Source organism: Paralichthys olivaceus, chromosome 14 (assembly GCF_024713975.1).
Source record: "Paralichthys olivaceus isolate ysfri-2021 chromosome 14, ASM2471397v2, whole genome shotgun sequence".
NCBI lineage: Eukaryota > Metazoa > Chordata > Actinopteri > Pleuronectiformes > Paralichthyidae > Paralichthys > Paralichthys olivaceus.
In genome coordinates, this window is record NC_091106.1 from 19,321,345 (window position 1) to 19,327,409 (window position 6,065).

A 6,065-nucleotide genomic window follows, 5' to 3' on the forward strand; every position below is an offset into this window, starting at 1 on the left:
GGCGTTAGACTAGCAGCTGTATGCTTGGAGTTCTGCCCTAGCTATTGCAAGAAGCAGATGGTTCTGCATTAATCGACTGGTGTAGCTACTGTAGCGGCTTCTTCATCACAAATAAAAGTCAAATACACAGATTTATAAGATCTAGCTTGCTCTCCAAAAAAAGTAGATCAAATGCAGTTGGACAGAACGGAGGATAAGCGACGATGAGATAGAATTTTACTCTAAAACCCTCTAATTATCTAGTTTGTCTGTCTGTGTGTGTCTTGTGTCCTCTTGTCAGAGGTGTTCTTATCACATCATGATCCCTCTGCTCACTTACTGAATTGGCTCGTCTTTGTGTGCGTACGTGTGTGTGTGTGTGTGTGTGTACGTGCATCCGTGTGTCCATGCATGCGTAATGCATGTGTAGGAGGACAGAGGTCAATGCGATAACATTTGGTGGACCACCTGCCAGGAGGCTCAGTTTGCTGAATACAAAGTCTCATCTAACCCATCACTGCCTGTGTGTGTGTGTGTGTGTGTGTGTGTGTGTGTGTGTGTGTGTGTGTGCCGTTTACCTGAATGACTGAGGTTCAAAAGTATTTGATTACTGATAATGTTATTGGACAAGAACCATGTGAAGAAAACGTGCAAAGCTGTGAGTTTTTACCACAGATCATCAAAACTGGAGACACAAAAGAAACAAACACTAAAGACTTTTGTTATTCCTTCAACGTAAAACCAGTGAAGATGGAATTTTAGAGCGAGAATAGTTTTTAAACACCATCTCTTTCCAATTCTAATTGGTCCAGCACCAGACACAATGTGTTGCTATTGAAGTGGACATTAACAAGTTCTGCTAACAGCTCATTGCCTCATAACCTGCAGGAGAGGGAAGCTTAAATCATTAGTTTTAACTGTTAGCAACTCACAGGGGGTTTCACTCACTCACACACTCTCTCTCACACACACACACACACACACACACACACACACACACACACACACACACACACACACACACACACACACACACACAGAGGGAGAGAGACAGGTACAGAGGGAGAGGGAGAAAAATAAAAATAGTTATTCTGTTGTTGCATCCACATCGTTAAATAAAAATCAAATCATCTATGAGAAGTAAAAGTTTTTCAGTTTTAGTCTAAATCCACAAAATATGTTTTTAATGTGCTTTTATACTTGCTATGTACAGTGTGTGTGTACATGCCTCACAACCAGAGGAATTTAAGTGGCTGAGACAAAGGGGGACTTAATTCTTTCCCCCAGTTCATGTATCTTTCACTGCTTCACTCTCCTTTGCTTCTTTGTTTTTCATCGTCCTTTCTTCCATGAAACAATAAAATCGTCTGGCCTCTAAGTTATGGAGAGCGTTTGAAGTGGCTGTAGGAGCCAGTAAATTTAGTGGGCACCTTTGGGAGTCGGTTCAGTGGTGCAGCGCCTGTACCTATATTTCATGTGTGCACGTGCCCGTGCTTGTGTGACTACATGTATGTGTGTTTGCTTGTGCATGCATGGAAGTGCCTCTGTTGTGAGACACAAATGTGCCTAGATTTGGTGCGTGCGTGTGTGTGTGTGTGTGTGTGTGTGTGTGTGTGTGTGTGCGTGTGTGTGCGGCTTTCTGTTTCATACACACTGATTTGTGAGTGTCTACATCAAGAGGATGCAGTAAATCTCACTGGACAAACTACATTGAGATACAGTAGATACGTGTGTGTGTGTGAACTTGCAAGAGGCCTATGTATTGTATTGTATATTATGTTTGTATTTTATTGCTACATGGCTTCTTTGACCATCTGTGACCAACCATCACCCATAGTTATATCTCTGCCAAGGAGGTTATGTTTTTATCTACGTTATTTAATCTGTTAGTTATTTAAACTGCTGCACAGATTATCACAAAAGTTGATGGAAGGATGTGGTCAGGAAAGAACCCAGTACATTCTGGTGTAGATTTAGATCAGGGGGCTGGATCCAGGAATTATTTTTCTCTTTCTTGACTTTTCATTTAGTTTTTTCATTGATTTCTCAGAGAATAACTCATTGATCTTAATGGAAAACGAAAGGCATGTTTAGGTGACTGATATTTATTGTATGCAACTCGGAGCAGATCCAAATGAAGATCAGGATGTTAATTTAAATATGGTTTGAACAGTTGGGCCTCGGTGGAGGTAAACGCTCTACTGAAAGCCATTCTACATTTTGAAATGTGAGTTGGTCCTTATTGGGATTCAGCTCATCATATCAAACTGGATAAAGAAATCTCTCAGACTGTTTGTACAGTCAACAAATCAATGACTTCAGCGCTCTCTTCTGCCTTCACCTCTCTAGTTCACCAGTGCGAAGAAGTGCAAACTTCTGAAATGCCAGTTGCAAGTTTCCACCCATGTTACAAGTGCAGTTTTTAACCAAACCTAAAGCAGCAGTTTTAAGTGCTTGAACTTTGTGTTGCCATTCCTTTTTTTGAGGTTACTTTGCTGCATTGGATCCCTGACCCATTTTATCCTGGAGACTTGATCCATCCCTTTAAACCCCCACATGGCCAAGTCATACTGGAGTTATAGCTCCACCAAAACCTCCTGCCTCTCTCTCCAGGCAGTGACACTGTAGCTGCACAGCTCTTAACACCACTGCTCTCAGTTTTGAGATCCTTCACACATGGCTCGTGTTCTTATCCCTAACAAAGACAAACGCTGGCTAAACTGTTAAGCGACCGACGTGTCAGGTGAAAGGTCCGTGGAGACCCATCAACAGCAACATGAAAGTTAAGCAACAAAACACCATTAGGTGACACAAGATCCCAGGACAGTTCTCTGCTCATGCTTCAAACTATAATCGGTGGGAATCACAAACTTAATTCTCATTGATGTCACCCATATTTGAAGAGCATGTTAAAGAAGATGTTATTTTAATCCATTAGTCAAGCTACAATGGTTGTGTTGGTATTTATGGATATGTTGATGACACATTGATGGGTAGCTTTCTGCTTTTCTCCACTTATCTTGAACTGTCTCGACATGTACGATTTTCTCTTGTCTGTATGTGTAAGTTAAGATTCAGTTTCCCCCTGAGGGATTGATAAACTATCCCGAATTGAATCATCACTTATCCTATCATACTGTCTTACACTGCATTCTGTAAAATCGTGTGGAAACCCAGTTCACTGTCTCGCTCAATGTCCCTTCAGGAAAAGCCACAGGCCGATTGACCTTTCGACCCCTGGCTGTCTTTTAACAGCTCGTCCATCCTGCCACCTGCCACTTTCTGCACTCACCCCGTCCACACGATCCACCTGCCGCACAGCACAACCCAAAACCAAGTCCCTACTCATCCTCCATAACTTCAACCATCTAAGTTCCTCGGAGTCCTTTATCTGTCACTTCCTCATCAACTCTCTTCTAATATCAATCTCATGTCAGGAGGATCACATCCCATTTTACAAATGATGACACGCATTTATAAATCTCAATAACAAATGCAGCAATTACAGTTAGATACAGAAGAGGCAGAGATGTGACAAAGACAAGATGAAAATCTTTTTTTATGTAACGTCTCTTTCTGCTCCTGTGTGTCTCCACCTCTCTCTTTCTTTCTCTCTCGGTTTTCCTAGACACCTGTGCAGGTTTAGTGTTTCAGCCGAGTCCCTGAAAAATAAATGTGGAGCTCCAATCTCTTAATCCACTGGGCTCCACGCAGCCACGTCACATGACACCGCTGCGGGCCGTCCTGATGCCCAGACGACACTGGAAGGAGGGATTGTTTTGTGTGTGTTTGAGGCAGAGACAGCCAAAGAAAGAGCTAGCAACAAGACATTATGAAAGTGGAAGCATGAAGAGGAGTCTCACTTTGTATGTTTTATGAATACGTCTGAGCGTCTGCATGTTGTTTGTGTTTAAGAAGAGGAACTGAAGTTGGGAAAGAAGAAGGAGACTAATCTTTCATTCAAATCATGGTCCTTGGTCCGTGTGTGTGTGTGTGTGTGTGTGTGTGTGTGTGTGTTTTGGGATGATACCCTATCCACAGCAATCAGTCTGACCTCCACTCTGGAGTGAACTGCTCTCAATGATTAATGGATCTGCCTCCGTGCTCAGTCGCCAAGGCAACCCGAAACCTGATAGCCTTCAGGAATTCGCTAGCTTGCCCTCAAAGTTAGGCTGTGTCTGTGTGTGTGTGTGTGTGTGTGTGTGTGTGTGTGTATGTGTGTGTGTGTGTGCGTCTGTGTGTGTGTGTGTGTCTGTGCGTGTCACTAGGCTGTGGGTGGGAGCCAGTGAGGCTAAATCTGACTCTTTAGAGAGATAAAGTTTGTTGTGGTAAAGGTGGGAGACGAGGAGGGAGAGACGTCCAGTTCAGTCAATCAAACGAGGAGATTTCTATTCTACATTTGAAAATGTTCTTAGATTCATATTTTGCTTTTCACTCATATCTGTCAAATCAATTGTTCCTACAGACAATTCATCTTAGTTTTCAGGTTTTATTTAAGGTTTTAATATTGTTAATTTCGAGAATGTAAAATCAAAACATCACTTTTGGATTTAAACCACCAACACTATTATTCACCGATCTGTACTTTGTGTAACCACAGTACAAATCGAACACAGTCAAAATTAGCATTTGTGGATGATTGGATTTTAGTGTGTCTGTGTGTAGATGCTTGTGTGAGTCAATGTGAATTCACTGATGAGTAAATCCATGTTAACAAGGTGGTAGCTCTTAAGTTGAAGTGCTGCTGTCCAGCTCGTGGACCTCACGCTCGACAGACTTAACACCACAGCGTTATCTTCAAAAGGCCACTCAACACTTTATTGATCTGGTTAGAGCAGCAGTGGGGAACCTCCAGCCTCTAGTCTGTGGGCCGTATACAGTCCATGAGTCAATTATAAATACAGACAAATAGCTAAGGAAATAAATTATAAAGGAAATTATAAATTAGTAGATATGAGACATGTCCCCCAGGGTGGTCCCATCTGACTGTTAAGCATCACGGGGACAGAGTAGAAGCACAATGATGAACTTTCCAATAGAGATAAACTAACAATGCTTTTGTTGAAGCAAAAGACAAACCCAGTGTTCAGACGCACTCAGTGATTAAAAAGAGAAAATGTCGAGCATCATTACAACTAAAAACATACGACTAAACTTGACGAGTTGCGAGAACAACTGCACTTGGATACCGTTAATGCTCTTCTCTGGAGATGGCGAGTCCAACGAGCCAAGACCACATTCTGGCAGAGACACTGTCATACAAGCAAGTATTGTGGTGACTGAGCTAAAAGCTGAGGCACTGAAACCTCATTCAGAAGCAGAACTTGTAAAGGAGAGCCCTGTGGCTGCTGAAGAAAAAGTAATATTGTTCCAAAGTGTCAGTTTGTCTTGAAGAACCATTGGATTATAGACACGGCACAAGATGTAGAGAAAACACAAAACTACTCGCTATCCCCAACACCAGAGTGCAGACTCTGGGGATTTTTTGGCCCAAAGCTCTGGGATGCTCTGCCAACGGAGATTTGCAATTCCACATCCCTCTGGATGTTCCAAAACCTACTCAAAGCTCATCTTTTTAAATCTGCACATGACCAGACTTTACAAAATCTGTACGGCACGACCAAGGGTGAGGATGGTTTGAGAAGTTGTAGCATCATCATCATCATCTGACATCAGACACCTCTGAACAGAAGCAGTTCCAGCCGCCACATTAGAGGTTAGAGTGATATGTGCTCAATAAGTTAATATGGCCCAAGAAGAATGTTTTAAATTTGATTATGCCCTTGACAGGAAAAATGCTCCACACCCCTGCGTTAGACAAAGTTCAGGGTTATTATGACACTTTTTATTCCCCCCTCACCACAGAGTCTCTGCACTGGACCCAGAATGGTGAGACAGGGTCGGCTGTGACTATGGTGAGGTGATGAAGAGCCACAGAACTTGGTGCTTTGTTTTCTAAAGGTCGTCATGATTTTTTTTACTTCTTATCCAGGAAACTATGTTTTTCTGGGAAAGACACTTTACTACTGGCCCATCTCTTAAATTAAGGGCTCAATGTCTTAAGTGCGTCTGTTCTCACATACAAG